This window comes from Rousettus aegyptiacus, unplaced genomic scaffold (genome assembly GCF_014176215.1).
Source record: "Rousettus aegyptiacus isolate mRouAeg1 unplaced genomic scaffold, mRouAeg1.p scaffold_m13_p_13, whole genome shotgun sequence".
Classification (NCBI taxonomy): Eukaryota; Metazoa; Chordata; class Mammalia; order Chiroptera; family Pteropodidae; genus Rousettus; species Rousettus aegyptiacus.
In genome coordinates this window covers 43,391,863-43,412,209 of record NW_023416288.1, presented here as the reverse complement: position 1 = coordinate 43,412,209, position 20,347 = coordinate 43,391,863, and the positions used below count along the sequence as shown (strand labels likewise).

At 50.7% G+C, this 20,347-nt stretch overlaps 1 protein-coding gene and 1 pseudogene across 2 annotated transcripts in view; one reads left to right on the top strand and one right to left on the bottom strand.

The window, feature by feature from the left end:
* Positions 1-20,347, top strand: part of DOCK4 (dedicator of cytokinesis 4) — a 282,383-nt gene that overhangs the window by 99,516 nt on the left and 162,520 nt on the right. The window lies entirely within an intron of this gene.
* LOC118611269 lies at positions 4,497-4,616 on the bottom strand (annotated as a pseudogene).

The following is a 20,347-nucleotide window of genomic DNA, read 5'->3' as shown; positions in this document are numbered from 1 at the left end:
ATGGAGAGGTGGCCAGCCCATGGCATAGAGCTGGCTTGTGACATTTTGCTCCATTGGCTGAGATCTTTTGCAGCCTCAGAACCTTTCCTTTCCAGAGGGGTGTTCGTCTGCTGCGGTTCTTTGCTGCAGACAATAGCGTGCACCCTGCTTTAGGTGGGATTTATCCTGGGATATTAGCTGGCTTACAGACTTACGGATGCAAGAAACATGCTTGAGGCTGAATTTCCAGGAACATTTCCTAGAATTGCCCCAGGGGACCAGTCTGACAAGATAACTGTGACTGCCTCCAGATCCAGGAGCGCATTGCCTCGTGTGATCCCCAAAGCTGCTGCCGCCTCTAGCACCCCACAGCTCTGCCGTCATGCTTGCCAGCCGAACGGATGGGCTGGCCTCGGCCATTTTCCTGACGGAGCGCACCCCACATCAGAACGCGCATCTGAGCGATCGGGCCGGCTCTCGTGGCTGGACTCGGGCTGCACGGAAGGAGTCACCACACAGGCACTGGCAGACGGCTCCTACGCCTGCAACGAGGATGGGAAGGGAGATTGGGGGGCCCCTAAATGTCACAGGGCAGGGGTCCTCGACAATCCTCTTTTCCAAGATAGGCTCACGTTTACATCTCCCAACCCTGCCCTGGCAAAATGATAAACCATAAGCCGGGTCTATACTCATTGTTGTAGCTTTGAGAAGGTTCAAGTGCGGTGCACAGGGCAGACATGCAGGATGGAGAAGTCTGAGGGGCCTGTCAGTAGACGCCTTTCATGTCCCACGAGCGTTAGGTAAGGCGGAAGGGCGCCGGGGGTCGGGACGGAAAGGCTGGTGTGTGGCCAGAGACTCTGCAGAAGCGTCCCCAGGCCTGGGTACACACGTGGAGTCAGGCACTGGGAGCTAGTGCATTATCAGGGAAACAGCAAAAATCATCGAATACGTGTGCCCGTTTGGGCGTGCCCTCGCAGTTCGGATCGTTTATCTTCCACCCTCGGCTCACGGCACCCCTGTTTCTGGCGCTGGGGCTCTACAGCAGAGATAAGGATGTGTTCGCACATCTCGGTGGTCGTCGCAATATATCGACCAAGGGGTACTCTGTAAAGCTCTCGCCAAGATCCACACGCAGCGACGGCCTTCCTCTGGGATAACATACACCATTTGAGAAATTAGTGGTGTTTTTGTCGGAGACAGACTCGCCTCTCCGGAATGCCCTGCGACTGTTTCTAGCGCCTTTTCCCACCCACAGGACTTGCCTTCTGTTCACACCAAGCGAGTTTTGTGCTCAGGAGGCTGGGAGCTCATCGCGCTGTTCCGTCAACTTGTGTAGTCTGGCATTTTTAAAAATATGAAGTTGGCGGGTGGCGAGATGGTGGTCATATGATCAGCGTTATTATTTGGGTAGAACATAAGTCAGGAGCGCCTTAGACGGGTGACTGTTCACTAGCCCGCTGAATGAATGAGTGAATGAATGAGCGAATGAATGAGTGAACGAATGAAGAAAGGGGCACTTTGGCGTCAGCCTGGGCCCGGGTTCCCGCCCTGCTCCGACCAGCTGCACCGTCATGACCTCGCAGACACAGCCGCCTCGTCTTCACACTCCATACGTTTACTTGCTACACAGGTCTGTCTTTAGGGTTAAATGAGAACGTATGTCAAAAAAAAAAAAAAAAAAGCGATGCTGGCCTGGCTTCCCCGAAAGCAGTCAGTAAACATCACCATCACCATCACCATCACCATCTATTCCCCTCTGGAACATTCCCAGGGAAGAAAGACTGACATGAAATGACCCTGGGAAGTTCTCCAGCAAAGGACTCCTGACGCTTTGTCACCATGCACATCCTGGGGTGTGTGTGTGTGTGTGTGTGTGTGTGTGTGTGTGTGAGTGTGACTATCATCCTCTTCCCAGAACATCGTTCCACAAAATAAATTCAGGAAAGGCTACTATGAGTCAGTGTTGTATTTATAATTCTTTTTAAGAGAAAACTGTGGTGTACTTATTTTCGAGACCTGTTAAGTGGCCAGGGAGAGCTCATGAAGGATTTGCTGCGTGTGCTGCCCCTGGCTTGGCCTCAGCGGACGGACTGGACAGTAGAAGGCAGGTGACAGGAAGGCCAGTGTTTGGCAGGCCCAGGGCTCAGCTTCCTCGAGGGAAGGCCTCGTTTGCGTCTTACCTCCCGGACGTCCGTCCTGAGGGCCTCGCAAACCACAGCCCGGCAGCCAGCGCAGTCCTGCAGGGCGCCTTCGTTTCCATGGCTGTCTCTGCAGTACAGGTCTGCATCTGCCTGGTCGTGTGACCCGCCCCTCTGTCCTCAAGGGCACTGGGCAGGTCAGCGCAGACAGGATGCAGCTGTACTCTGGATGGTGCTCGGGGCCCCTTCTACCTGTGAGGCTAGAGCCTCGAGGCTGTCCAAGGTCCCTTCTGAGGCTGGGGCCTCGGGGCAGCCAAGGTCCCTTTGGAGGCTGTGGTCTTGAGGCTGTCCAGGGTCCCCTCTACCAGTGAGGCTGGTGGCTCAAGGCCATCCAAGGTGCTAATTACTGGAAATGCTGATTTCTACATGTGTGGTTATTGTCACTTGGAGAGAGAGGCACACACTGAGGCCCGAGGCGAGTGGTCTTTAACTCCATCCTTTCCATTTTATATTGGAAAGTGTTCATTCCTTTGAAATAAATGGACGCAAAAAAGAAAACTGGTCAGGTAGGATGTGAGGGGTTCTTAACAGTTATCTCAAATACGTCTTAACCTCATGGACTCCTAAGGTAATTTTATATTAAGCAAAACAAAAAAAAAGGTTGCTTTGATCCACCATCCCTGTTAGACCCAGCGGAGAGACTTCTCCAGGGGACGGGCTGGCCCTTTGGGGCTGTGCACCTCGAATTCTCTTTGGCTCGATCGCGAGTTGGTGAACTAGTCACGTTCTCTTCTTGCTGCTAGGAGAACAGAAATGCGTAGGGCGAGGACCGTCATCGTGCTGCGATTTGACAGATGGAGGGGGAGATTCCTAAGGTCCTAAGTCACCGAAGCAAAAGCATTCCGAAATGCCACAGTGCGATTTTATGAATGTGAAGTCGTTACATGCGTTCAGGAATCCTGCTGTGATTTCAGTGGCCTCAGAGTGTCCCGCGTCATTGAAACAGGGTCGTCCTCTGGGGTCCGCTGGCTGGAGCCTCATCTCTCACCCAGACGCCGTTTCCTGTCACTGAGGAGCTTTCTCTCCTCTGAACTGTCGTGCGCTGCCTTCGGGTCCCGGCCTCCGGGACAGCGTGGTCCTCAGAGACGTGGGCAGAGGCGGGTAGCCCTTGACCTTTGCCAGTTCGCCCGCGGAACCCACGCCCAGACTCGGCTTCTCTTCCTTTCCTCTCCCCTCCCTTCTGTCTGGCTTGATGCATTGTCTCCTGGCCCACGATCCACCCATGTCCAAGGTGGCAGACAAACCTGCGGTCGGGGCTGCCGCCTGGCTCAGGCTCTGAGTGTGGGCTGCTTGAGGCCAAGGGCATCCGTGTGTGATGTGGTCGTGATGGGGTTAATGAGACAGGAGCAGGTGACAGTCGTGGGAGCCCCACTGAGGACAGCGAGCCTTCGCACGGGCCGCGAGGACACAGCAGAGAGTGATCGAGCAGGGCGGCTTAGGGGGAAGGTCACAAAGGACACCGGACGTGGGTTACGCTGGGGCAGTCCACATCGGGGAAGCCATCGAGGCACGTTACATCGCGTCACCGCTTCCTGTGGCTTTGGGGACCTCTGTGGAACAGAGCCGGTGACTCGCTGTTCCTTATAACGGAGGTTCGAATGGTTTATAAAAAAAAATTACCTGGACCACATGTTATGAAAATATGCTTACCATGGCAAAGATGAAGATAAGGGAGTTAAAGGGTGGGGGGAGTAGAGAAGAAGCAAAGATGAGGTGCTGGCCGTGCTGCTGAAGTGTCTCCCCAAAAACCCCCAGACATTTTTCCAAACGACGCTACTGTATACAAGAAGATACTGTATACAACGAAGATAGTATCTTCTGAATTAGTGTAACTCCACGGGTGAAATATTTGGGTCTATAATCCCAGAATGTATATTTTACTTATAAATTATGTACACGTACTACATTTATATTCTTATTAAGCATAATGTAAAGCAATTACAAAAACATTTTTTATAGCATGAGATAAAGGTAAAATGAACTTTATTATTTAATTTTCATTAGTACTGTGAAACCCTTTTAATCATATGTAACCATGTAATTTTGGGGCGATGTGGTTAAATATGTTTCATTATTTTTAACTGCTGCTTTTTGATAGAAGGCATTTGAAGGTTGGTTTTTAAGCGCTTTATTACCTTTTGCCTCATTGTTTTTATTGTAATTTATGTACAATAAACTGTACCCATTTTATTTTATTTTATTTTATTTTATTTTATTTTATTTTATTTTATTTTATTTTTTTAAGGTGAGGCAACTGTTGGTTGACTTCACAGATTACAAGGACCTTGTCATCTTACAATTCCTATTTTTCATTTTTTACGCTTACAGCACCCTGGTCTTCCTAGGTGGTCTCCCATCCAAGTACTAACCAGGCCCGACCCTGGTTAGCTTCTGAGACCAGAGGAAATCGGGCTTGGTCAGGGTGTCATGGCTGTAGACAAACTGTATCTATTTTAAAGCATGCAGTTTGATGAGTTCTAAATTAAGTAGTTTATTTTCATATTTGGTTTTAATAGCTGAATTTAATATACAAGACGTAAATAGGACACAATTATTAATGATAATGTGTATAACATATTTCAGATAGTTTCCTTGATCATTTCAGACCTATGTTGAATCGTTTGTGTCCTGTTATTTTCAGATCTGATTTGATCTTCAGTTTTTACCCATATCATTGCTGATTAATGTGAATCCACGGGAATGTCCATTTTGCCGTCTTTGGCCTGCACATGCTCACGTTCCCGGGGCTGACCCTAACCCCTGTGTTCTTTGCAGGACGCCTTTCTAGCCGTTTGCGCATTTATAAACCAGCATAAGTCGTTAGCTGGGCGCAGGCGCACCGCAGCCTTTCACCCAGAGGTGGGTGGGTGGGGGGCGAAGAAGAGGGCGGACTCTCCCCTCGGAGTGGGGCTCCCCCCTTTTCTTTGGCGCCCACAGTTCCAGTACCTGGGATTTTTGGGAGAGTTCATATGATAGACATTAGGAGAGCTTGATTTATGTCTCAGGCGCTGAAATGATACCTATACACAGGCAAATCCCAGCGTGGACTCTCTGCCTCCGTGGTCCTGAGGCAGGGTTGTCAATTCGTCATTCAAAAATAGAGCCACGTGACCTTCTTTCCCCCCAAATAACTTCTTACAGAGAGGCCAATTACGTGAAAGTCAGCAGAGATGCTCTTCTGGAAGCCGAGCTCTTCTCTGATCCCAACTGCTCCCCCGCCAGCCCCCAACAAGCCGCCAGGACACAGCGCGAGTCCGAGCAGGGAGGGAGCGCGCCTGCTGCGTCCCAGCGCCGGGTCTCGCTGAGCTGCCCCTTCGGCGTCTCCGGGTTTACCTGCGGACACAGGTTCTCTCCCGCGGCCACGCTGCCCTCCTGGCGGAGCCGAGAGCCAGTCCCTGCTCGGGGTCTCGCAGTCCACGCACGTGCGCAGAACACGTCTGGGCGCCCGGCCTCGTCTCCCTCTCACCTTGATTTTCCTTGTCTTCCTATTTCTTTCATTTATATCTTCTTTCTATGTAGAACAGGTTACATTTACTTTAACTTCCCATGGTATAGAGCTTAAGTTACTCCAGTCTCTTTTGGAGTGAGTACAGGGGTGTGGATATCACTTATTTCATTGCTGCTCAAAAATTAACCTTCAGGTTTTTGGAAGAAAAGTTATAAATAAATGTAAAATAAGTGAATTCAAAATGTGGCGAATGACTCATGCTCAGTCGAGAGGAGTCGGGAGCAGATGCAGGTAAATCTAACGGTGCATGAAGAATCTCTTTTCTCCCCACAAGCACTGGAAAATTCACACTTGGATTTGATTATTTCGTAGGCCTTTTTTGTCAGTAACTCGAAGGTCAGGGGCTAGTTTAGGAAAAACCTTCCAAGCCCTCTGGTCCCCAGTTGGAAGTCAGTTAACGTAGTCGTGACTTCTGCGTAGTTTTTGGCCACATGGCCAGGGTTTTAGTGCTGGGGTTCCTGGGGAGAAAAGAGCTGCTCTTCTCTGGAAATCGGGCCCGTCGTGGGGGGCGCGCACGGCGACGTACCGAGGGCCTCGTCCCTTTAGAAGTGGGGAGCGGTATGAGGTGCCTGTCGCGGGGTGCATCTGCAGCCTGAGGCTGAGCGAGGCCTCTGTGACCCAGCTCAGAAGTCGGGGCGCTCATTTTCTGACCCGCCCCGTTCTGAGTACTTAGTTCGTTCACCGGTTCCTCGGAGGAGTGCCTTCTAGAAGTGCCTGGAGCCTTCACGCGGAGGGAGCTGAGAAGCTGGGAGGGCGGCCCTGGGCCCTCCTCTGCGGGAGCCGCAGCCCTCGTCAGTGACGAGGGGTGCTTCTACACTCGTCACCCGGGGCGTGGGTCGGGTTCCGGCCCAAGGGTTGTAGCAGGGGCTGGTGGCGACGAGGTTCGCGAGGACGCCGTCCCCCTGAGCCTCTCTCCTGCGGGTTCTGAGAGACACGGCCGGTTCTGCAAGATCCCGTGATTCCCTGCATGCCGCTGAGTGGGAAAGCAAGCGAAACCGACTCGAAATAAATCCTCGTAATGGACAGCACGTGTTCCGCACTGCCACGCGTTAGGGACGGGCCCTCTTTTCCACGATTACGGAGTCCGTGACGCTCGTTCAGCTGAGGGAGCCGGTCGCGTTCACGCTGCTTTCTTCCACGGCGCGGGGCAGAGTTACTTCCTACTTAGACTTTTGGGAAATAGGCCTTGGGGTGGGGAGGAGACGAGTGGAACGACTTTTTTTTTCTTGTGCAAAAACCCCTTTAAAGATGTGCACATGCATCAAGTCAGAAAACGAGGCGCGGGCTGCTCTCCCTTGTCTTGTGCTGAGTATCGTGGTGTGGTCCGCAGCAGAGAATCCTGACTGCCTCTAAGCATGTCCTTCCCTTGAACTTCAAACCCTTGAACTGGATCCGAGGAGGAGGATATAAATAGCACCCTGGGGTCTTGCATGTGGCCAAAAATTGTCCTATAATTAGTAAGGCTTATGGTCTGCCTTGGCCTTTCCAGGATGATGGCTGGTCAGTAAGAATCAGGGCTTTTATTAGCTCTAGGCTTTGAATGGTTAAGAGAATGAGTCTCATTACATGAGTCCTTTGCAATAACAGTAATTGAAATAAATAAACACTGGGTAGGGAAACTGTAGCGTTTAACTGGCTTTTTAACTCCTTTATGGGGAGAGCAGAATAAGAAACTGGATTCGTATGGGTGTGTTCTGTCAATTGATTCTAGGACAGCTTTACACGTGGTATAAACGATGCAGGTTTCACTGGGCTTGTGTTTGTCAAACTGCAAAGTGAGAATGATAAGAGGAAGAATTAAGAGCTTAATAATCGTGGAGGGGAGTATGAAATCAAGGGAAACGGTGGGCGTGGATGAGGAAAGGGACAGAGCTTTTCGTACAGTAGTTTGGGGCTGGTATTAGGGAATCGGGACAGGATGTAGGGATACAGATGCTAAATTGGTGTGTAGGAAGTAGGTCTGAGCCAACGCAGGCCCGGTGACCCATCACTGAAATAACGTAGCCTTAGAACGGATCAGCGAAATCCTGCACGGGAATCTGCCCGGAACGGAGAGAGGAGGGGCAAGTCTAGGCTGCCGAGTGGAAGCGCAGCGTGCACCGAACGCCACGTCACGGGCAGTGAACGACCTTCCTTCAGGAGCGGTGTCGGGCTTTGGATAGTACATACATAAAGCCACGTTTTAATGTCCAAATATATATGTACTTAATATCAAAATATATGTAAAACTAATTTTGTTTCTTTATATACATATATGTAAAATTATTAATTTAAAATAGACCTATGAATATCTAGTTAGACTTTTTTTTTTAGGTTTTAATTAAAAATAAATCTTTTAAAGAAAAATTGGAGTCATCTTGGGAAGACTTGAGAGTGTTTTTGTTTTCCTTTTAAAAAATGCCTGAGTTTTTCTTGGCAATATCAGATAATCTCATAATGTACTGTCATTTGAGCAAGCTCCTCTCAAGTTTTATTGAGAAAATTTTTGCAGCCAGGTGCAAATTAAATTTTTTTTTATTATAAAATATTTCTTTCCCTGATCTCTTCCTGACTTATTAATTAACGGTTTCTCTAACACCGATTGCAGTTGTTTTTAGGTATCTTATTTCGGATATTACCATCAAAAGGTGTCGAGCCCACGTGTTCCCCTGACTCCTTCGTCACTCGCCTGGGCTCTTCCCCTCGGTGCAAGGGGTCGTTCAAGAGGAATCTGCGATTTCCGGTCGCGGAAAGTTCTCCATGTAAAAAGCGTGCCGATGCGTGTGCAGTGACTGCAGGGCCTCTGTCGTCTGGTGCCACCAAGCTTCCCTCCTCCCGCCCCCAATGCGTTCAGGAAGCCTCGTGTCACAGCTCCCACCGACCTGACTTTGCTACTCCGTTGCCCTTCCTCCCTAGGCGTTAAAGCTGACTCCTTATTTGTTCTCGTTCCGCTAATTTGCTCTGCGTGGGCGCCGCGTGCTGTGCACCACAGCAGCAGGTGTACCTGCTACTGTCCTTTTTGTATGAACGTAGGCGGCAGCCTTATTTTACTCTTAGAATTATATACCCAAGAGGCCAAGGCCACAAAGGATTGTCACAATTCACCCATTCATCTAATGCCGTAATCGGAAATTATTACTTTTGAAATCACAACGAAACAGAAACAGCCATAGATGTTCTAGCGTCAGATTTCGGATTCTAGTAAAACCTGGTGATCTCGGTTTGTCCTGACGGCATGAAATCTTATGTAGACTTCGACATCAGTGGAGGCTCAGGACGGAGCTGACGGTTCCTCATTGGAAACCAGACGATGGAAGTGGGGGTGCGCACTGGAAGCCAGGGCCCCCGTTCCTTCCTGGCCCCCCAGGGAAACCCAGTGTTTGGCTTCTGTTGTAAAGGGGACGATCGGGACACTGTTCTCAGTCGTTTATCCCAATGGCCGCCTGGCATTTTCTGCGTGAACACCCTGTCGACAATGGGGGAGACCAGCCGGCCTTTCCGAGGTGTTCCCCGTGGGCCCCTGCACTGCTGCGGGGCCTGTGTGGATTACACGGGACACTGAACAGGCCTTGGGCAAAGAGGCGCCAAGTTCAGGTTCATTCTCATTAGCGTACAGTGCACGTCAAGTCCAGGAATAAAGCCAGCAACCTTGGCTCTGAATGGTGTCAGAGCCACCCACAGCTCACCTTTCTCCCAGTTGGAGGCGGCCGCCCTTAACGTTTGAACAAAAACCAAGCTTGTCCGGAAGAGAGCAGTATTTTAACAGCTTTTAGAAGAGGCCTCTTTAAATTTGAGGGGAAATAGCAGATTGCGTATTTCACCTTTTGGGGTGATGAGTATTCTGAATTCCTGTGAACATCCTCAGTGTTCATTCTGAGAGGCAGACACCAGCCCCAGACGTGGACAGAGGCTGGCTGGCACCCAGAGCCCCCTGGCAGATGTTAGCTCTCCGTTGATTCTGAAGTTGTATGTATGGTGATTGTTCCACAGATGTGGGTGATTATTGCCTTTCATGGTGTCTCGTCCAGAGTTGAAGCTGTCACGGGCGATGATTGCTCTGTACTAGTCAAACTCTCAGAGTCCCGCAGACAAGCATATTCAGCAGCAAAACAAGCTCCCACGAGATGTGGGTTTTCAGCTGACAAGTTTCTCTGTTCATGTTAGGTACGATCGCTTTTCAAGGGACAGGGTGTTCAACAGTGACTCCCTCAGGTGCGGTCGGTTCCGAATGCCCTGAGTGTCTCCTTAGACATGGTGGCTGAGGGGGACTTGCTTGCTTTCCACGCTGCAGAAGGAGCGCTGTTGTTTTCTTACCTTCGCCTCGTGAGGCATGGATGTTCGTGCACTTTTGTGAAAATTTTTGGCCCTTGACCCGTGTTCCCTTATCTTTCAAACAGTCGCATCTGCTGTAGCAGTGCCTTTGATGTGTGAGTGAGCAAAATGGTGATTCACCAGCCTGTCAGATCCAGAGACGCAACTGAAATGTTCTTAACCTGTCTCACAAACTAGTGTGTTTCGAGGTGGGGACAGGGGGATGCCCTTTTTTGTTTGATTTTGTTATCTTTGAGGCAGGTTCTAAGTTTTGGGTAGGGGTGGACCAAGACGCTTGATCCTTGTCCTCAGCCAAGGAGCTTTTAGTGCCAAGTGACCGTTACAATGCATTGCCGGTTTGTTTATTGGTTTAATACATATTTATTGGGAATCTGCTGTGTTAGATACTGTTCCAGTCTGCGTTCATAGCAGGGAACAGTTCCCCCATTATTATTCTAATTAACTAGTTGGGAGATCTTGAGAAAGTCCGTTTTTTAACCTGAACGTCTGTCTATGGCTCAAATGCAAAGTCATGTAGCCTGCCAAAAGTGTCCGAGGTTCTTATTTCTGAAAGGAAGCTGAGGACTTTCATTCCAAATGCTGAGGAACCCGGCAGCAGCCCGGTAGTGGGGTATTCAGATCCTGCGGACAAGCCGTGTGGAAGCCAGCCTTTCTCATGCGCCCTCCGCCGCGGCTGTCTGTCCTCTCCTTGGCGTCCGGACCCACTGATGCTGTGATTGATTGGTAACGAACTCTGTGTTCTGTGACAGGGGCGAATCCGCCTTTTCAGTACCATTCATGATTCTTCGACATCTCACTCTCCGTCGATGGCTTTTATGGTGCCCTTCCAAGAGCGATGTGAACCTCGCCTTTCACGGTTAGGTGACGTCTTGGGTATGGACAGCGTGAGCTCGCGTGGGCGTCTGCATGTTCCCAGCGCCTCGTTCCTTGTGTTCGACTCAGTGAATACGCCGTTTTCAGCGCTCTAGCCTTCGTGGCTAAGAGTCGACTGGCGGCAGTCTCTCGAGGGTGTGAGAGTTGAACGTGAAGCTGGTCAGCGTTTCAAAGGGAATGGCGAGATCGTCGACGAGGGTCTCCTTGGTCTTTTTAAAGGCAGCGCGATGACATGGGGTTGGTGAAGGGCCTTTCTCGGGTTCACTGGGTGGGTGAGGGTGGCTGCCGCTGCCCTTCCCTGCCCACCACGCTGCCGGGAGAGGCGAGGCGGCGGAGCCGTTGCTGGCCGCCCGCTGACGATCGGCCGTTTAAGTAGCTCGCAGCGGGACGGCAACGATTTGATTTCGCGCAGATGGCACGTGACCAGCTAAATACGGTTCCCTCACGGATCGGCTCTCGTTTTCGGCCCGCGGCATGCGCGGGGCTTGCGCTCAGCACCGCCGGCTCTTCCGCCTCTCGCCGCGGGCGCCCGCGTTCCGTTCGCCTTCGCTGCCTCGGATGCGGGTTTGCCGCTGGCGTTGGCCCCTTCGCGACCCCTCCTCATGGTTTGTGCTCCGGCGACCCCTTTCACGCGCGCGGCGTCTTCGTCTCCTGATTCCTGTGGGCCACGGCCACAGCTGTTTCAGTGGAGTTGCAGGGGGCGTCGCCGAAATGGTAGATAAACGTCCTCAGAGATTACCGCTCTTGGTCACCGCGCCCCGGCCGCTGTCTTCACCGCCTACGGGGCTGGGGAGTCTTCCCGGCGGCCGCCGCGCTCCCCTGTGGGCGCGCAGGCTGGCGCGCTGAACCCGGCGGGGCGCAGCTCGGCTCCCCAGGAGGAGGCCGTGCAGAGGGAACCGGGCACAAGGTCTCCTCTTCGCCATCAAGTCGTAGCACCTCAGGGTGGGGGCGGGGGGGGGTGGCGTGGACCCCGTGCGGGTCTGGCGCTTCATTCCAGTGAAGAGGGAAGGAAGCCCGCACGTGGGAAGCAGCACCGGGGCCACAGCGAGACGTCTCTCCGTCGCGTGCTGCAGCTCCGGTGAGGCGCAGCCAGGAGCAGGACCGGGCGGTGCAGTGCGAGGTGGGCGTTCTGCGCTAGGTCTGCCGTCGTGCAGCAGCAGTAGGATTTGCAATAACTAACTTTCTCACTTTTGACTCGTTCACTACGCATTGATCGCGGGTCGGTCAGGGGCTCTGCTTTCATCCAAAATGTGATCCTGTGCATCAAACCCAAGGTGTGGTTTGATGAAAAGCGTTAACTGATGTGGAAAGGTCCTATGACCCCACTTCCTGCTCTCCCCCACTTCCTTGAGGTCAAAGGAAGCACATTTTTTAACTCTCATAATTGTGTATTCTTTTTGACTCTGACAGCTACACCTCAGGGTCTTGCCTCTCCTGAAAAGAATTATAATAATCGAGCATTCTGTGACCTTCCCGTCACAATAGATGGGCACTCGAGACTCTTGAAAGGTTTTTTATCGGCAGTGTTCATCAGCGTTTCCCTGTTAAACCCAAGGAAAATAGTTCATAAGATGTCTCAACTCATGGTTTTAACTTGGGGCTGCATTGCAGCCCCAGCTAGTATGTTCTTTTTGTAAAAAAATATTTAGTTAAAAATGTAAAACTAGAAAAATGAAAATTGCTTATAAATTCACTACCTGGAGATAACTTCAGATATTTTATATACTTTCCCCTTAAAGGCATGTTTCTAGAACCTAATATATGCAAATGTACATACGTAATGCATATATGTATAATTGCGTATGTATTTTAAGAGGAGGAATACCATCACTGAATGATACTTGATCAGTTTTTCATGTCGTTGTTTCCTCCTACAGCATCATTTTCACTGCTGGTATCCTTCTGTATGGAGCATCATGACTTATTTAATTAAACCCCTATTATTGGCGTAATTCCCCCTACTTGTGTCCCTTGAATATGAAGACCTTTCTATTTAGAATTCTGATTGGTTAGACGGTAAGATTTGATAATCCAGAACCTGGAAATGTCATTTCTGTCATCGGGAATCCTGTAGGAGAATTTCCATGTTAATCACTTATTGTTATTTCATATTAACTTCACCAAAGCTTCCCTGGAGAACATTCTGACCTCGTTTGATTTTCCCAGGTAGCAGGCTGCATACAGGACGGCTTAAGAAGGCGCCTGGTCCCAAGTCATTAGCGAAAGCCGCGGTATGAATAAGGCGGTCGCAGCAGAGTTCCCCTGATAGGCGGCAGGGCTGGGAATTCGCTGCCTCCTGGTGTCAGGCGGAATGGAAGCAGGCGGGGTGCAGACCAGGGGTGATTGGAGGCCACTGGAGGCAGCGGTTATTTAACTCAGACTGAGTTTTCCACCTGGGAAATGAGGGTTCAGAGCAGCTGGATTTTCTGATTTTTCAAGGAGAGCCGGAAATTTATGTGTGAAAAACTCCCAATTCTTAACTGTTGGGAGTAATTGTGAATGTTTTGAAACACGGTGCAGGCGAAACAGGTGTGACATGCGGCAGCCCCGGAGGCCAGTCCTCGGCGTTTGGGGCAGCGGGTCGTCCCTCAGAAGGCGAAGGCGTCTTCCATCATCCTAGGGTTAATCCAAAGACAGATAAAGTGTCTAAACGCCAGAGGATCTTGAGGAGGCAATTACTTAGGAAAAAGAGAAGGACGAATGAGAGTTTATAACTAGGTTTATGCGTTTCAGGGGCCACTTTTCAAAAGATGGCACAGTCTCCTTTCCTCTTTTCGTTCCTTTAAGAAAAGGTTAAGTCTCCCTGTCAGCCGGAAGCAGGTCCCTTTGACTCCTCCCTTGTGGCCCCATCTGGGATCCACCTCCGCTGTCTCTGTCGGTCACATGATCCATCCTCCTGTGCTTCCTCCTTGCCCTTCTCTCATCCTGCCTCCCAGGAGCACACCGGAATCTCTCACTCTCTTTCCCATACGCGTTTGCAAGTGAGAACATGAGGCCCTTTAGATTAAAGATTCGGAAGGGAGCTTGGAGCCAAGACCCAATCAAAAGCACAGTGGGCGAGCCGGTGAATGGAGAACGTGCTCCTGTCTCTCAGGATTTGCAAAGTTAGATGCTGTCATTCGAAACTCCCTTTTAAGGGTAAAGAAGATCAAGACCTCTCCACTAGTGAAGTAGCGGCCCAGGTTCTCGAGGACAGCGAGGCAGGGTGCGCCAATGCTGGGGACTGGTGGCGGCTCTCGGTCCCCGTCCGTGGCGGAACTGCTGTCCTGACTTTGTGTCTGCAAAAACCGATCGAGCCGTCAGAACCAACCAAGTCAAGAACGAGAAGCCCGGTCTGAACCGCGGGGTCGGGGAGAGAGTGCTGGGGGCCAAGCGCAAAGGAGGGCAAGGTTCGAAGTTTTGATGACAGTGAGAGAGCATCGCTGGGAAACTTCAAAAAGAAATTTCAGGCACTTGGAAAAAGTATTACCGAATTCATTAGTAGGACGTAGCCTTTGCCATCAGAATAAAAGGCATTTGCCTTTCCTCCTTTATTTTGAGAAGAGGGTTTTGCGTGGTTTTCTTTGATGGGGTTGGGAGTGCTCAGAAATCCATTTAAATTTGAAGTTTTATACTCTTCATCTTCTTCGATCCTCAAGCAGTTGCTAATAAGCCAATCATTTTAATATTTACTAATGTTAACCCAGTTTTTTTTAGTCTAGAAAGATAAAAAAATTTGGTCTATTTCTGAATTATGTTGTTATCTGTCTGTATATTGTATTCCTTCTGGAATTATTTATTTGAGTTTTCCAGAAATACATGCAGTATAAAATTGGAGAAACATTAAAAAATTAAAAATATACCTTTATGTCTCATAGGAGTGTTTGCTCAGGTTGATTACCGTTGTAATAAACACCTGCATTTAGCTGAATAAACAGATGCTTTCACAGCTCCCTCGGCCTTTCTGTCGTGAACGCTGTCGTTAACTTATTCTTCTGAGGGATCAGAATCTTCTCTCCTCATGGGAAGTAGAGCGTGTCATCCAGTCGACACGAAGCGGAGTGGGGGGCAGTGTGTTTGCTCTCACTCCTCCGCTCCCCAGCCTCCCTTCGCAGGGGCGCGGGGCCCTGGGGAGACGTGGGACCATGAGGGCACGGCGTGCCGGGTCGCAGCGCGAAGCCGGAACTCAGACCTCGTCTGCCGTTGGGCCGCCGGCTCCCTCGCTGTGTCACGTGGCTGTCACGTGGCGCTCACATGACGCGTGGGAGCCTGGCCACAGGCCGCGCCGGGTCGGAGGGGGTCAGAGCCATCCCCACCTCCCTGTGTGCTCGGTGCCTTGCAGTGCACACCAAATGCCAGAGGCCCTTTTAAAGACTACAGCAAGCAGCCCCAGGAATGGAAGCCAAGGACGGCGTTCAGGCGAGACCTCGCGGTCGCAGTATGTGGAGTCTTTGTGGGCTTTTAAAACATTTAATCAACTTATTTGTAAAAATAACTTCTTAATTGCATTTGGTGTTTCTAGCCGTTCACTAGGATTTGCAGGGGAAGGTAAGCGACACCTTAAGCCTAATTGGTTTTCGAATGTCTTGTTTGAAGACAGTGTGGTGCTTCCTTCGGCTTCTCTGTTGGAGCAGGTGTGTTTGTAGACTCGCTTCCTAAGTGCTGCATGATGTTAATGCGGGGGATGTTTGGTCAGAGTGACAGAACGACGACTTTGACTCCACCATGACGTGCATTGTCACCCGTCACACTTTTCTCGCTGTCAAAACTTTTTAAGCTTGCCGTGACCTACTTCAGCATCTTATGATAAGATTAAGATTTTTGGTGAATTTTGTGCTGTGGACTGCAGTGGATTCAGGATGTGTACTTGTTTTTCCTGGCCTTGCTCCTGTGGAGATAATGACCAGCCTTGTCATGCAAACCCACGGCCTTCTTGTTTTTGGTAGACTCGCCTTTTGTTGTGACTCGCAAGAAGCAATGCCATTTGATTTGGTCGATTTGGTTTCCTAACGTGCACTGCATGTATCTTCTGGTATTTTAGCAGAGAACGTTTTAGTGATGTGCTCACCTCACTTTAGTTCTCGTTTGCCAGCATGTCACTTATACGTCTGTTCTTCAAGGATTAACCTAACAGTCTGGAGTAAGGCAAGAAATTACCCCATAGAATGAGATCGATTTGGAGAGGCTTGAAATGGTGACGTACACGGAGCAGATTCTCTTTGAAAGAAGCCGGTCTGCAAGCTGCTGCTCGAGAGAGGAAGAGGAGGAGTGAGAGAAGCGAGGGAAGAGGCTCCGACGCGAGTGTTAGGAAGCGCACACGGTGCAGGGTTGCACGTACTGGGCTGGGTTTCCTTTTTGAGACGTTTGTCGGAAGATATAATCTGTCTTTAACAATATCGAGCTCATATGAAGGACAGATACAAGGGAGAGAGAGGGGAGGCGGGGAGGGGGAACTGTGCAGAGGAGAGTGGAGCGAAGCTCCCCTAAAGAAAAAGGCCTCCGGGGTCCGCACCCTCGCCCAGGTGACCGAGTGGCGCCCCAGCTCCGCGGAGGCTGGCCGGCAAACCAAGGTGGCGTGGAGGAGGCCTTAGGTGGTCAGAATGGATCGGGCCGAAGACCACGCTTTCCTGCTGAGGATCTGCTACGGACCCAGGGGTTGGGTTATCCCAGAACTTTGGTGTCGAGATCTAATCCCAATGTCATGAGAGTTGGAGCTGGGGCCTTGGGGAGGTGGTTAGGGCGTGAGGGTGGAGCCCCCCCCGAATGAGATTAGTGCCCTTAGAAGAGGAAGAAGAGGCCGGAGAGCCAGCTCGGTTTCTTGCCCCGACGTCGAGACACAGTGAGAGGCGCCCCGATCGCAGACTGCCGGTCCCCAGGACTGTGGGGATCAGTGTCTCGTTCCTAAGCCACCCGCGCGGTCGGCCGCTGGCGCTGACCGGCGCAGGGTCCGGCAGCCCCTCTTCCCTCCCACATCCTCGGGGCCGGTGTCATCCCGACTTGCCCGTTCGTGGTCGCCGGCGTCCCGGACCACGTGGCCTGGTTGGTGGCAGGCAGTGGCCCTGGTTGTGACTGCGTTATAGCTACTTAAATGTCTTGACTGTTTAGAAAAACCATGAATCACAATACAGTTTAGTTTCAGCCATATTTTTGCAAATGATTTTCCGTGATGCATTGGTCGTTTACCCTTGTCCTCCCCAAGATTAAATGGGATCAGGTTGGTTCAGAACAGTATCTCCTTCTGGCTACACAGCAATCAAACCACCCAGCGAGTGCAATTACTTCTTCATTAACACTGCTGTCTGATGGAACTAATGAATTTCCATGTGGGTTCAGGAGTGACCGCCGGCTGACACTTTAGATTACTCAAGCCAAAGTGACAAGCTCCGTCCTTCACATTAGCTCAGAAGTTCAAGGGTTAATAGCAGCTCTCATCCAATGTCAATCTGACTTTGCAAAAGATGTTGCAATCACCAAGCGTTGGGCCTCTGCTGACCACGAATGGTGACAGTTTGTGAATTATTTTTCCCCATTTATTTTCCTCCCTTGAGGCCGCTTTGGGTCTTTATTTTTACAAAACAAACTTCTACCCAGGACCCACCTGTGCACGAAGCGGTTCTGGGCTGAGAGGTTCACAGTGGTCCCTCCTCGGGGGGGCGCCTGGGCCATCGGTGTCAGGGGGGGGGCTGAGGTGTGTTCTTCACACGCAAGGCTGCCACTGGGTGCTCACGCTCCCGGACAGGGGCCACTTCGCCTCTCTGCCCCTGCACTTTCGTTGCGATTAACTTGGATCTGCTCTGGATCCCGTGGGCCCCCGTGATGGGACGCAGAACCCAAGAACGAGCAGGCACATTTCCGAGCTGGATGCCCCCAGCTCAGTGGCAGGTTCTTCAAGGGCAGCTGGGAGGAGCCGGGTGCCAAGCGACAGGTGAGGGCAAGCGCGGGATGCGGCTCGCGTGCAGCATCGCATCGCAGGGCCAGCCCTGCCGGAATTCCGATTTGCATTTTAAGGAGTCAGCTGGAAAATGCTGGTCGTAGCTTTATTATTTTTGAACCATTTGAGAGAAGTCTGAGAAAAACTCGCGTCCACACGAGCAGGACAGAGGCGCAGTGTGATTCCCTGTAAGACGTGGGTCACCCACGCCGACACAGGAATGGACCGACGGAGCCCCGCGAGGCAGCTGGAGTCCTTCCCAGCCCGAGCGCAGAGGCCGCGCCCGCCGGCTGTTGGACCCGCTGACCCGAGAGCTCGTTCTCCCCCACGGCTGAAGTTCCCTCGGCCTCGGCTCTTTCAGAACACGGTCCGCTGGGTTGACGTCTCTCCCACCTGGTTTTATTTTCTGCTGACGCCCGTGACGTTCTCAGCCCGAGCCGCAGCCTTCAGAGGGCCTGGGCGTCTGTTCGACCTTCTGGAAAGCTGGCTTGCCACTGCCATTGCTTCTCCACGCTCTCCTGATGCTCCTCACTCGCGGGTCCCTGGGTGGCTTTCTGTTGCTCTCCCCTTCTCTCTTGGAATCCTTGTCGCCGTGTAGACTAAAGTCAGGCATCGTCTCGTGAGGCAGCTTCGTCATCCGTCGCCGGGATCTGTCCGTCATCGCTCTTCTGCGCTCAGCTCGGTGCGCTGAGTCTCACCGTCTCGAAATGCATCATGGCTGTTGATCGGGCTTCGCACCTCTGCTCTTCACTAGACTGTGAGTTTGGAGAGAAAACTGTGCCTCACCTTGTATATCAGCCCCTCTGCCTGGTGCCCAGGTCGGTGCTTAAGAAATGACCGTGGAAGGGAACCGGGCGTGGTGAAGGAAGTCACATTAACTCTTGAAAAATAAGCAGAGTCCCTTTCTGTTCCCTCCTGAGCTCGTGCTCCTTGAGGCCAGAGCTTTTGGGCACAGTGCAGGTCCTTGGCACCTGAGTGTCCTGCTTGCTTTAAGGACATTTAATTTTCTCCTTTGGTCAACACACCAAGAGTCAAATGAGCTGACTCCGTTTATCATTTGCCTGTCTATTCGGTGTGAATTAGGTTTTATTTAGTTAATCGAAATGAGAATCCTTAATGAAATGAGTAAAGAAAGGTACAGTCTGTCTGTATACAGAGCTCCTTTGTCTTTGTTTAAGGCTCTTAAACCTCAGAATTCTACGAGAGCATCAGATTATTCCAGCATGTTCGTGGGGTTGAATCATGTTATCATACATCATTTTCAGTGCACCCCCCAAATTATAAAGTGCCCACAGGTAGCAGTTTCATCCAAACTCGCTGTGGCCTCAGCTTACCCAGCTGGGCTGCTTCATCACGAACAGCAGCCCCTTTTCCGGGGGGGCCCGACCTCTCATCCTCAGTCCCATTAATTAAGTCTTGCCGACTTTTTAACGTCGACTCCTGTTGTGTTTGTCACGTAAGTGCGCTCGCGTCGAGATGACTGGGGGCCGTAGGTGAAGGAACCGGGTGTCTACAGCAGAGGTGAGACCCTTTTCCTGTGCATGGCCAGGTAGTAAATATTGTAGGCTGCATATTCACACGAAACTCTAGGGCTGTGTGGTCGGTGCGACAACTCAACTCTGCCGTCACACGTAGTGCAAAGCAGACACAGTGTGGGTGCTAACGAGTGTGGTTATGGCTCCGCACGCTTTATGAACACGGGAGCCTGTGCCTGTATGATTTCCACACATCGCAAGTTATTACTCATCTTTCGTTTTTTGTCTAAGCATTTGCAAATGCGAATACTTTAAAAGGCATAACTAACATATGGCTGTTAACAGAGGCTATAAAACAAAATACTTTTAAAGAATTATTCAGAAAAGAAGAAACAGCCATATCTTCTTACACGTACACTTCACGAAGGTGTAACTTCTAGTGATGGTTGGGAATTTGAGCTCCCGATTCTTTTTGTTAAATGGAATTATATATTTCAATTCCCATACACCTGTGGACGAACACAAGCCACCTTTAATTTGATGGTTGTATGTCGAGGCCTTTTTGGGGAGCCTGAGATTATCTTCCAAAAGATAAAATTTTCTGGGCTGTTTGACGTTTCCTTCCCTCTCCGATCTCTCTCTCTGGGAGTTTGCTGCTCCGCTCGGCTTCGGCTGGCTTGTGAAAGGCACTTGCTCTGTGCGTGAGCTCCAGCCGCCTTCACGTGGTCAGATCAAGTTCACCAACAGACTGAGTCACCTCCCGTGATGCTCAGGAAAATAAAAACAAATGCGAAATTAGCATTCAAAGCAAAGCATTGAAATAGATGGAGTGTTCCTAATTACCATATTGTGAAATAAACGGCTGGTTTTGGCCCTAACACCAGACGTGTTGTCTGTTTTTGAGGCTATTTTGGAAAACTTATCTAATTTGTTTGGCAAGTTTCATTGTAGTTGGGGAAAGCATCAATCTTGACAAAGATTTTTAACCTGAGCCTAGCACAGTGATTTTTAATATTTATGGAGGGAAAAAAATGAGGCGTAGGGGGTGGGGAGCAGAGTTTCTAAAAGTTTCTTTGAAAAAGTGCAGCACTTT